Below are 13428 nucleotides of genomic sequence, written 5' to 3' on the forward strand. Positions count from 1 at the left end.
TGATCCTAACACTAGTTAGAGTAACCTTTTTCGTTTTGGATACTTTTGAAAACATGATGATTTTTTTAATGCTTCATCTTTAGTACTTAAGAATAGAACCCAAGTATATCTAGAATACTAATCTACCAAGACAAATGCATATTGTTTTCCACCCAAACTAGTAGTCCTAGTTGGCCCAAAAAGATCTATATGGATCAATTGTAATACTCTACTAGTTGATACATCATTAATGGATTTAAAAGAAATTCGCTTTGTTTTCCTTTAGCAACAGCATCACAGATTTTATCATTATCAAATTTAAGCTTAGGCAACTCTCGAACTAAATTTCCTTGAATTAGCCATTGTAAAACACTCATACTAGCATGTTTAAATTAATCATATCAATAGAGTCTAAATGCACCATGTATATGTTTCCTATTCTATGACCAACAAGCATAATCCGATTAGATGCAATGTCAATAACTTTACAACCATTAGTTTCAAACATGACATTGAATCCTTTATCACATAATTGACTAATATTTAAGAGATTATGCTTTAATCCATTCACATATAAAACATTTTTAATTTGTATGGAAGAGGTTTTACCTATGGTACCTATACCTTCGATGTGACATTTTGAATTATCACCAAAAGTCACTTCTCCTCCATTTTTGGCGTTAAGCTCTATGAACCGACTTTTGTCTCCGATAATGTGTCTTGAGCATCTACTATCAAGGTACCATGATTTGAATTTGTTTCCCGTGCCTTGTAGCAATGCTCCTTTTCCTACAAACATAGATTAATTTCTAATTTTTTTGTACCCAAATTCTTTTGGGTCCATATTCATTAGTTTCCAAAATCCTAGTCCCCTTAGGTATCCATTTGTGTAGGATATCTTTATCTTTAGTAGTAATGAGTCCTTTAGGAACCCATATACTTCTAACGATTTTTCCATTAGAGGTTCTTCGGGGACCTCTATGAGTGTAGTTTTTAAAACTTTTTCTAACAAATTTGGATTTTGAATTTTCTCCATTTTCAAAACGTTTTGTTCCAACTTTATCAAAAGAAGCTTTAAGATCATCAATTTTCTTTTGATGATCATCATTGACCTTTGAAAGTAAATTTTGCAAATCTGAATTTTTCTTTTCAAACTCTTCTAGTTTGATTTGCAAATATTTGATTTTACTTTCAAAATCATTGTTGGTCTTGGATATGAGCTTATTTTCATTTTTCAATTTTGAGACATCATTTTTATATTTTAAAAAAAATTTCTCATAATCTGAAGCCAACCCATTATATTCCTCTAATAACTTATCATAAGATAAATCATCTAATTCAGATGAGTTAGAGGTTACCTTAGAATCTTCCCCGAATATCATCAAGCACAAGTTTGCTACTTCTTGTTCCTCTTCATTGGAACCCTCTTCATCGCTCCATATAGCCATATGAGCCTTGTGCTTATTCTTTGATTGACCCTTTCTTTTCAATTGTGGGCAATCATATTTTGACATGTCCCGACTTTTTGCATTCATAGCAAATGATAGGGTCCTTCTCTTTTGGTTCATTTTTTAGGCTTCATTTCGTTTGAATTTTCTTCCTTGGTAAGGTCTCATCATTTTTCTGAACCGTTTGGCAAACAATGCCATTTCCTCGTCATCGTCATCTTCATCCGAATCACTCTCATCTTTTGTGGATTTAAGAGCAACTCTAATGTTTTTCTTCTTCTCATTCTCTTTTGGTGTCTCGTCAATCTTATCGAGGTCCACCTCATCTTCAAGCATCATTTCATGAGTGAGAAGGGAACCGATTAGCTCTTCAAGAGTTAAAGACTTTAGGTTCTTAGCCTCGATGATTGCAGTCTTCTTGGATTGCCATGATTTTGGAAGTGAGTAAACTAACTTCCTCACAAGTTTTTCGTTTGGAATGATCTCTCCATATGATTTGAGACCATTGCCAATCGTTGAGAATATATCCTTCATAGCTTTGATATCTTCATTTGGTTTCATCCTGAAATTTTCATAGCTATGGGTTAGAAGACTAATTTTAGATTCTTTTACCTCGTTGGTGCCTTCATGAGTGACTTGTAGTTTATCCCATATTTCTTTGGCGGTTGTACAAGATGAAACTCTTCCATATTCATTTGGTCCAAGAGCACAAAATATGATATGGATGGCTTTGGAGTTGAACTGGAATATTTTCGTCTCTCCTTCGCTCCATAATCTTTGATGAGTGAGAGGCTTGATATAACCATCTTTTACAACATTCCATGCTCCCATATCACTTGCTTGAATGAAATACATCATCATATTCTTTCAATAGGCATAGTTAGCTCGATTGAAGAAAGGAGGCTTATTGACGGGCATCGAATCGAGATCGAAGTCGGAGTTTGAAGTACTGGCCATTGATGACTTTGAAAATCGATGTAACTCTTCCCGGATCGACTCAAGAGGTGATTAAACCTTCAAATGAGTGAGACTCTGATACCAATTGTTGAGTTAATCGATCGATGGACTTGGTCAAGAGGGGGGTGAATTGGCAAATAAAAATTTCGGTGGAAGCTTTGCAGAAAATTGAAAAGATTTGCACAATGATTTAGAGTGGTTCGACTTTCTTAACCAAAGTCTACGTCCACTACCTTAGCTATCCACACTAAGGATTTTCCACAAATTCACTAATTTGTCTTTCTTTTGAGGAAAGAGATTAACCTTACAAATCCCTCAAGAATTTCTCAAGAATTATACCCCAAATTCTTGAGAACACTCACTCCCAAAGAGAATAATACAAATTTTGCAAACTTACAAGAAAATCCTCACAAGGCAAGATGTTTGCACAATTCTAGAACAAAGAAAGAACATTCAAGAATAATACAATTGAGCACAATAAGTGTTCTTGAAAGCAAAAATGAATATTGAATGAAATAGCCTTGAAAATGCTCAAACTTGAGGTTTGATGTTTTCTCTTTGATTCTCTCTTGATTCTAGTTGATTGTTGTTTCTTGTTGTTGATCAATGGCTTCTAAGCTTGTTTAAATACACCTTCAAATGATTTTGAATGTTGGGGATGCTTAATGGAGTCAATAGAGTCATTTAAGTGTGAAAACAATTAATTAAAGCAGTTGGGAGCGTCAGTGCATCGATGCATACCCATGGTGCATCAGTGCATCAGTGTAAAATTCAAATATTTTGACCGTTAGACCCTTAGTGCATCGGTGCACTAAGAGTGCATCGATGCATCAAGTGCATTCGATGTTTCAAAATAGCAATAGTGCATCGATGCATCGATGCATCAAATGCATTCGATGTTTTCATAAAATCCTCAGTGCATCGATGCATGGTATGTGCATCGATGCATGAAATGCATTTGATGTTCAATTTGATTCATGGTGCATCGATGCATGGATTGGTGTATTGGTGCATCACTTTGAAAAATTGATTTTAGGCTTGATTTTGGTTCAAAATACTTTGTGAAAATTGTTTCAAAAATATATTAAGTATAAAACACAATTTTACACATTTAGTAAGGTTTGAAATTGATCTTGAAAGACTTGGAGTAATATTTTGATATTTGATTAATTAAATCGAATATACTTAGAAAATCATTTGTAAAATCTTAAAATTCATTTAAACTTAATTTTTTATATCAAAACACAAAAATGTTTTCAACAGGGATCTATACCATCAAAATGTTTTTTGTCTCTTCAGACGTAACACTTTTGTCTCCAATGAGGATTATTTATAATAATAGACATATTTTTGGATCAATGCTTCGAACATTTCATGTATCATGCATTTAGACATATTTTGCATTTTTGTTATTTTTCTTTACATTCGCATTAACTAACAAGAAGCATGTCTCATCGAAATGAGCACATATTGGATACACCACCTCAAGCATTGGACACACCCCATCCGCATAGCACCCGCCTGAAAAAGAAGAAGACGGAAGCAAAAATTACTCAACTCGAGGAAAATATGATGAAGTTACAGAGAGAGCTAGAAGATATGATAAACCAGAGCAATCTGAGTACTCTAGATACAACCACGAAGAACTAAGAGTCCTTGGTCGATCAGATTGTTACCAAGCTAGCTGGCCTACGTCAAAAAAGTGCAATTGGGGCAGGTTCATTGGAAAGGGTAACTATGCCACCTACCCCACAAGTGGTTGTCTTATCTGAAATCTTACCAGAACATCAAGGGGACTTATCCGCTACAAAAGCAAAGACCTCATCTACTACAAAGATACAGACTACTGTATCTAACCCTGAGAAAAATTTGGGTTATTACCATATACCAGATTTGGACGAAGAGGACAAAACAAAGAAGATGAAATAAAAAATTAAGCGATGACTAAATGAAGGTAGTTAAAGGATACCATGACTACCATGGAGTTGATGCTGCAGAACTCATTCTACTCCCAGACTTGGTTCTTCCTCCGAAATTCAAGTCCCCAGAGTTTGAGAAGTTTGATAGAAACAGCTGCCCATCCTCCCACATTACCATGTTCTGCCAAAAGATGACATGATATGGAGGAAACGATCAACTTCTAATCCATTGCTTCTAGGAGAGTCTGTCGAGATCAACCATCCGATGGTATAATCAACTAAGTCGATCCCATATCAAGACTTGGAAGGACTTAGCCAAGTTATTTTTGGAACAATACAAACACATCAATGACATGAGACCCGATCGAGTTATGCTACAAAGCATGGAAAAGAAGCATAACGAGAGTTTCAAACAATACATACAAAAATGGAGGGATTTAGCTATGCAAGTTCATCCACCCTTGGATAAGAAGGAAACTAGGAAGCTTTTTGTGTAGACGCTAAAGGTTCCTTATTTCGGGCACCTGGTCACAATCACATCTGGAAATTTTGCTGACATAGTAATGGTCGGAGAAATGATAGAAATAACCATAAAGCAAGGAAAATTGAAGGAGGGGATGTTGTTCAGAATCCTTTGCCTAACCACTAAGAAGGCATGATCAATACGATTGTTGAGGAAAGAGCTGAGATCAGCCTAAGGGGATTACACCTAACTTATATGGGGATTAGACCTCATAATGTCTTCCATAAAAAGACTCACATCAGCCCAATCCCATTGACATATGAAGAGTTACTCCCAACTCTAGTTGAGAAGAATCTTGTGACTCCAGTTCAATCCAAACCTAGAGAGGCCCTATATCCTGAAGGTCGTGTTATTAACGCCATATGCAGCTATCATATTGGGAGCACATGTCACACCACTAAGAACTGTAGGGCATTGAAGCGTAAGCTCCAAGATCTGATCGATTCAGAGGAATTGGCTTTCAATGTGTAATAGGGTATTCCAATCGGGAGTTGATTGGGGCATCCATAAGGAGTTTTGTTGTATTATCATGCATGCCATCTTGTTTGAAATTGTTTTTCTTTTGTGCTTCTTATGTTTAAAAGTCACTTAACGTTCAAACATTTTAAATAAAATGCTTCCTTATGAGGAAATGAACAAATTTTAATCTTGAATTTCTTGACTATCACCTTAATTAAATCTTTTTAATAATTGAGGTTGCAAATCTTTGAAAAATGACAAGATTGAACCCTGTAAAACAAAGACCCCTTGATCCTAATTTAAAAGATACACCAGACTATATGCTCTTCTCTTATGGGGACTGGGCTAGTTTTATCTTCTCAAGAAGAGTCCATCAAGGGTTTGGCATTCAGACATGTATTAGGAGCGGATAAAATGGGGCATCTAGTACCTGAAATTGCAAATCTAATTGGTTTATACTTCTGTTAATGACGTTCAATGATGATCATGATCTTCTCAGATGGAATGATCAAGTAGGTGAATCTAGTTTAGGTCAGTTGCTTGGGAATTGAACTCTAACGATGAGATTTTCTGACCTTCAACAAACACCTAGACTATAACAGGTTCTCCTTAACAAACTTAAGAAATTGGACCCGCATACCCATACTATAATATTATATATATACAATAAAGCTTGAGTTGTCCCTCTAGAGCAATTGGTTAAACGCCACACCTTTATGGATAATATTCAGCTAGCCTGATAAAGGTGATTATAATATCTATACAATGATATTAAGTTGTCCCTCTAGAGCAATTGGTTAAACGCCCTGACTTTATGGATCCAGCTACCCAGACAATGGCAAATTAAATAAGGAGTTTCGGTAAAGATGGACTAAGGGATTTAAGGAACACCTGTTATAGTCAACTTTACACGAGCACTCAGGAATTTCATTTTTTAGACCGATATTTCTGCACTGCCTTTGTTAGAAGAGCCTACGAAGTTTGAACAAATAGAAGATTTTAGAGAACTGAAATAGAAGTGTTCTGAAAGGTCTAGCCATTGATTTTGCTAGTTGTGTCTTTTTGTTCGCCTCCGATTAAAATATCAAACTAAGAAAGAATGCCGAGCCATGACCGAATTGAGGAAACAAACCTTAGGATTTAGGTAGCCCACCTCTAAATAAACTTTTCGATCTTGATATTTGTCAAAGATTTGCAGCTATCAAAGCTTAAAAGAGAATTTTGATTCTTTTGATAGCCAATGAACTCCTATTTTATGATTTGCTTCAATTATGAAACCTAGAAAGAAGTAACATTTTCAAAAATTCCTTTCGATAATTTCAAAATTTTGAAAATAAGAAGAATAAAAACATTTTCAAACAAGATATGTTCTCTGGAAGCATATCTTGAAAATCAACGAATATCTCTCCGAAGTTCAGGATTAAAGCTGGGTAAGAGAAGCCAAATTTTTGGGCAAAATTTGTTGGAGCAAGGAAAACAAATTGTCTCAAGTTGAGGTTTGTAATACTACATCCTGGTAGAAATGAAGACAAACTGAGTCAGAGATAGAATAAACCCAGCTCACGCAATCATTCTCCTCACATATCAACATATACATCAACACATACATACATAATGTATGAAATTTGCATCTTTGCATTCATCATCATGTGCAATAAAGACCTTGATTTTTTTCCTCTCCTGAGGACAAATTCAATAAAACAAAAAAAAAATTTCATCTTGGCATACACCATACATCCATCATCAGGATAGTTACATCCAGATACATTTTACAGATCTTTCAGGAGAAGATGGAATTAAAAGATAACAAGACATCCTCATCAAGAGGGAACAATCATCTTCAGATTCAACATTTCCAATATAAATTTTGTCTCGCTTTAGACAGTCTCATTTAATGCAGATGATTTATCTCACTTGAGATTGTTTTTCTTAAAACATATTTTGTCTCACTTGATGCTGTTTTACTCGAAAGAAGATTTATTTCACTCAAGATTTTTTTTTCTTAAAACAAGATTTGTCTCGTTCGAGACCATTTTCACTCGAAAGAAGACATTTCATTTCACTCAAGACTATTTTTAAAGAAGATCTTATCTCGCTTGAGATAGTTTCCCTCGAAACAAAAGATTTTATCTCGCTTGAGATAGTTTCCCTTTAAACAAAAGATTTTATCTTGCTTGACATAGTTTTCCTTGAAACAAAATTTTGTCTCCCTTGAGACAGTTTCTCTTGAAACATAAACATTGAAAACATTTCCCTTGAAATAAATTTTGTCTTTCTTGAGATAGTTTCCCTTGAAACAAATTTCGTCTCCCTTGAGATATTTTCTCTTGAAACATAAACTTTGAAAACGTTTCCCTTGAAACACAAAATATTTGAATCAGTTCCCCTTAAAACGAGTTTTGAAACAGTTTCCCTTGAAACACCTACATTTGAGATTGTTTCCCTTGAAACATGTTTTGTCTCTCTTGAGACAGTTTCTTTTGAAATACCAACCTTTGAGATTGTTTCCCTTGAAACAAATTTCGTCTTGCTTGAGACAATTTTCCCTTGAAATAAGAAATTTTATCTCACTCGAGAGAATTTTCTTAAAACATATTTCTTATTCATTTTCATCTAGATGTTGAATATTTGACAGGAATTCCAAAGTTAGCAGAGGTTTCATTACACAATTCCATGTTGAAGTAGAAGATTTCAGCAAAGAATCAATTGACGTCTTCATTTTTTGAAAGAAATGGATCTTAACAAAGATCCGAGAACCTTCGGGACAATACCTTCAGGTACTTCAAACACAATTATTACTGACACATGATAATATTTTTCAGGTTTGAAAATCTTTAGAGAGAAGATAAATTGATCAACATTCCCAGTAGAGAATTCATAATGAAGAAGATTGTTCAAATTTTGTTTGATTCCATCACCGAAGGAGTTGGATCAGCATCAACTTCTTGCTCGATTCATCACATATGGAATTGAATCAGTAACACCTCTCTTGAGGGATCAACATTTCTGGAAGAATGATCACTAAAGAATGAAGACTCAACCAAGAGAACGAAACAAAGATGACGTCATTTGTAGCAAAGAATCCACGATTTCAACTTCGCGACGAAGGATATCGTGCACACAAGCAACATCTATCTCTAGATTGGATTTCAACTTCACGACGAAGGATATCCAACTTAAAGAATGAGTGTCTGTCAATCAACTTTCTAGTTTCAGAGTCAATTTCAACTTCACAACGAATGATATTGGCCTCGAAACAACGCAACTTACATTGGATTTCAACTTCACGACGAAGGATATCCAAGGCTCAAATTCACGACAAAGGGGCCATATACGATTCCAACTTCACAACGAAGGGTATCATACCCTAATAGATTGACCCAACTTCACAACGAATGAGTCATCTGTAACACAACAACACCGAAGTCTTCAGGACAAGTTTTATCTTCACGACGAAGTATCTTGGGCTAGAAGACGATCCAGGAGCTGCTTTCTAATACTTTGAGTTTGATTTCAACTTCACTGCGAAGGACTTCGTGCTCAGAATTTTTTCAGTTTCGACTCAACCTCACAACGAGGGAGTCATTTCGTGATTTAAATTGACAAACCAATTTCAATATCGAATTTCAACTTTACGGCAGAGGACATTTGATATAGACGAAATTTGTGTATTTTAATCTTTGCTCTATTTTCGTTACACGATAATGAGCAAAGAGGGGCAGCTGAAGACACTCAATTTCATCTGATGTTATTAATATTATTATATAATATAATATAATATGGAAAATTATATTGTATAATTATTTATATAATATTATTAATTTTATTATTTGAATTGTGCAGGCCCAACAAACATTTACATCAGGCCCACTTGTGTCTGACCCAATAAGAAATCCTAGGGTAAATCAGGGTTTCTGATGTTCCAACAGCTTACCGCCTCTCACCCGAATGCCGCACTGTTTGGAGCCCCCATAACCGGAGTCCTCGTAACACACGTAGCTAACCGACCGATTTTCTCGGCGTTGTGGTTTCATGCAAATAACCAAAAAATAAGTCAATCACATGGGACTCTCAACAAACCAGAACTAGAGAGCAATTTCAACACAACTAGGACTCCTAAAAATAGGGTATTTTGTGTACTATAAATTAATGTAATCACCACACAATAAAAAGGGGGATATATCACACGAGTACACAGAAGAATACCAGAAAAGTTTCGAAAAGCAAAGCAAACATTTTTGTAATGTTTCTCGAAAGAAATAAAAAAGGTAACATTTTTACCTTTGGTTCGGTCGAATCTTACTTGCATGCGTGGTTGTGTTGTTGTTTTCGCCAAAAAAAAGGTTTTTGGCCGATGAACGATGCGAGGCCCTTATTTTCGAAACTACTTTCTTAGATCTACTCTTCTCTAAAGCTCGATTTTAAAAAAAACTTGGATTTTTGAGTAAAGGGGAAGAAGAGCTCTTTAAAAATGTGATCTTTTTGGTGGACCATCGCCGATGATTGGTGGCCGGCGTCAATCCACGACGTCCGACGAGGCGGTGACCACCGTTTTCTGGAAACGAGCGGCGGCGTTCATCCTCTTGGTTGAACAATCGAGAGAAAAATAAGAACAGGGGGGTCTCACGGCTTGAAGCATATCAAATGAAGGAAAATAAAAAATTTTGAAACAATTTTGGCTTTTATACTGAACCCGATCCAGCCCGTCAACACGACCCGTCACACGCTAGGATCAACTTGTTTTGCTTTTATAGTTTACGCTTTTTGACCCTCCTGTTTTGAAAACTTCAATTTTAATCCCCAAATCTGATTTTTAAACTCAATTGGCTTTCAAATTCGACCTTCTGCTTTGGTTTTCTTTCAATTCAGTCCCTTATCCATATATATATATATATATTTCTTTTTTGCAATTAATTATTTCCCTTTTCTCTATTTATTTTATTTAACAAAGTTTATTTATTCATTTATATATTTTTATTATTTATTATTTTAATATTATTTTGTTTTTGTTTTATTGTTTTATATATATATATATATATATATATATATATATATATTATTTTTACACGTTATTATATGTGTGTGTATATATATATATTTACTTTTTTTTCTACAATTCTTTTTTATTTTCTTATTTTTAATTTATTTTTTATTACTACTATTATTATTATTATTATTTATACTTCATTATTATTATTATATTTCATATGTTTTATTTTGTTTTATCTTTTATTATTATTTTATTATTATTTTTATATGCATTTTATTTTTTCCTTTTATTTTATTTTATTTTTTATTTTACATATATATATTCATGTTGTCATTTTTGCCTTATTTTCTTTACCTTATTTATTTATTTTGTTTTTCCTTTAATTTACTTTGTTTCTTTTATTTACTTTTCTTCATTTTTTTATTATTTTTAATTTATTTGTTTTATTTTATTTTATTTATTTTCTTTTTTTCCTCTTCTAATATTTTTTATCCTTTAAAGGCATTCCAATCAATCAGTATTAAGTTTTGGATAATCATTTTACCTTTTAATTTAAATTTACAATTTTTTTAATTAAAGATAACTATAAATTACGTAATACCGAAAGGGCAGTTAAAGGGTGCTAACCCTTCCTTGACTGTAACTGACTCCCGAATCCGATATATATTTGGTAAGACACATATCAGGTAAGAAATAAGGTATCCGATCAACCTATTTGTTCTAAAATAAATGATCGGTGGCGACTCCAATTTGTTTAATCCAAGTCGAAGTCCAATTCCAGGCTCATCCGAAAGACGATTCCAACAATAATAAAAGTGATAATTGAAATACTAAACATATAGTTTACTCTATTTTTTATTATTTTGAATAATATACTATACTCTTTTTTAAGCCTCTTTCACATAATTTCTTTCTTTTTTTTTTGGATGGAAAAGCCTAATTTGACGCCTTTTTCTTATTTTATTTATTTATAAAATATAATAAAAGTCTTACTATTAGATTTGGTGAGTGCACTACACATGTACTTGAGGAATTTTTTTTCTTTATCTTCGACTGGCTTAGGTAGTTTGTTCAACTTCATTAATCCAACTCATCTATTAATATTTTTTTTCCAATTAATATATATATATATATATATTATATTTCCACGACAAATAGTCATATTAAAATTTACATAAGATGATATGACATGAGTATTCTTAATCTTTCAATCTCATTTTAATCATTATCTTGTAAAGATTTTAGTTATAACATTAAACTTTTTGAATTGTATCTTTTCATAATCAAAACGCTAATTCATTAACAATCAGATGATGTGAAATTTTTATATTGACATGGAAGTTATTCTTTTTATTCATGTTTGTGATGACTTGAATTTTTCTTTATTTTTCACTTCATCAAAACTTATGGTTTTTTCTTATTTTCAATCGTTATGAAATATTGTTGTTCTCCAACGTTTTTTTACAACCATTTGAGACATTATCAATTTAATTTTTTTTTTCAAAATTTCTTTAAAACTCATGAAACTAAATACTTAAAATTCATAGCTTTTGGTTTGAGTGTTTGTTAAAAAATTTCAAACAATGAGTTTTTAAGAAAAATAACAACATATCATAAAATTAGCTCATTGTATAGTTGTCGGAGTATATCAAAACATTAAAATGTTAAAGTTTTAAATGAATTTTCATCGATTTTTAGTGAATTTCGTGAAAAATAAATTTGGTGTAAATAGGAAAAAGAAAGTATGAATTCTTTAGTATTAATTTTAATGTGAACAAAGATCGACAGGGAAATGATTGATCAATATCGACAATGAAAAGAGTTAGAAATTTGTTGAAAAAAAGGAAGATTACGATTATTTTATCATAAAGTTATAATCTAATAATTCGATAATAAAAAAAATTATTATAATAATATAATAAAAACAAGGTAACACTAAAATTAAATGATATCATATGATGTGTCATATAACACAATATTATAGTATTATATCATTGAAAAAATTCTAAAAGAAAAAGAAAATTCGTTTAGTTATAGGGATGAAAATTGTCAAAAATCAATTATAAAAGAAGTTGCCAAACTCAACCATCTCCACCAACCCACAAGCCAAGGTTCCCACTTTTTTTACGTGAGGCAAATCAACATGTCACTCCTTATCCCCACCTGCAACCGCGCCATCATCCAAAACCCACAAACCAAACACCACCATCTTTACTCTTCAAATTCTAGTGTTATCACAGGCACCATCTTCGGTTACCGGAGGGGAAAAGTCCGGTTCTGCATCCAAGCAAACTCCAAGTCCACCAACCCGATTCTCCTCCTCGAATTCGCAGTCCCTACACCAGTTTAGGCTCGAGAAATGCGAGGCGGTGTACTTCGGATTACACTCGATTGTACCGACTCCGAGTTCAGTTCGTCGATGCCGCCGTTGTGGACCATGTACTGCAATGGAAGGAAAGTTGGGTATGCGGTTAAACGCCCGCCTTCGAAAGCCGATACGGATGCTTTAAGGCTAATGAGTTCGGTAGTGGTCGGGGCAGGAATGGTTAGTGGGAAAGAACTCGAGAATGAAGATGATGAACTTATGTACTTGAGAGCTAAGTTTCAGAGAATTCGTGGCTCAACTGATTCCGAATCTTTCCATTTGATTGATCCCGAGGGGAGTGTTGGTCAAGAACTTAGTATATTCTTCTTCCGTTCTCGATGACCTTGTATCAGGTATTATTACGCGTATCGCGATTATGAAATATCAGCATCTGACGACACCGTTATCGTTATATAAGGATTGCTATCCCCTGTCTCGTGTAGACATGAGAGATTTGATTTCGGAATGATCAGATTGGTGTTAGGAAACAGGTTTTTTTAGCCACTCCCCCATCTTTTTTAGCTGTGCTGATTAGCATAGCTTTAACAACGTGGTTAAGGAACTAGATTTCCATAGCTAAGATCACTAATTTTGCCTTATTTTTTACCTTAAATATTGTAATATCATGATTGATGTAAATGTAAAATTTTTCAAAGTGTTAATTACATTTTACGTGGTGTTTACATCAAAGACAGCGAATGCGCATTCCCTTGAGAGCGTAACAATGGCAAAAGTTGTCCCCATAATCCAAAACAAACCCACCATTCGACATGCTATACATTTTGGTT

General features: G+C 33.7%; 1 pseudogene; it reads left to right on the top strand.

Annotated features, from left to right (window-relative positions):
• The first annotated feature begins 12418 nt into the window (after positions 1 to 12418).
• On the top strand, positions 12419 to 12982 carry LOC120159756 (annotated as a pseudogene).
• The last annotated feature ends 446 nt before the right edge of the window (positions 12983 to 13428 follow it).

Source organism: Hibiscus syriacus, unplaced genomic scaffold (genome assembly GCF_006381635.1).
Source record: "Hibiscus syriacus cultivar Baekdansim isolate YM2019G1 unplaced genomic scaffold, ASM638163v2 tig00111372_pilon, whole genome shotgun sequence".
NCBI classification, from domain to species: Eukaryota; Viridiplantae; Streptophyta; class Magnoliopsida; order Malvales; family Malvaceae; genus Hibiscus; species Hibiscus syriacus.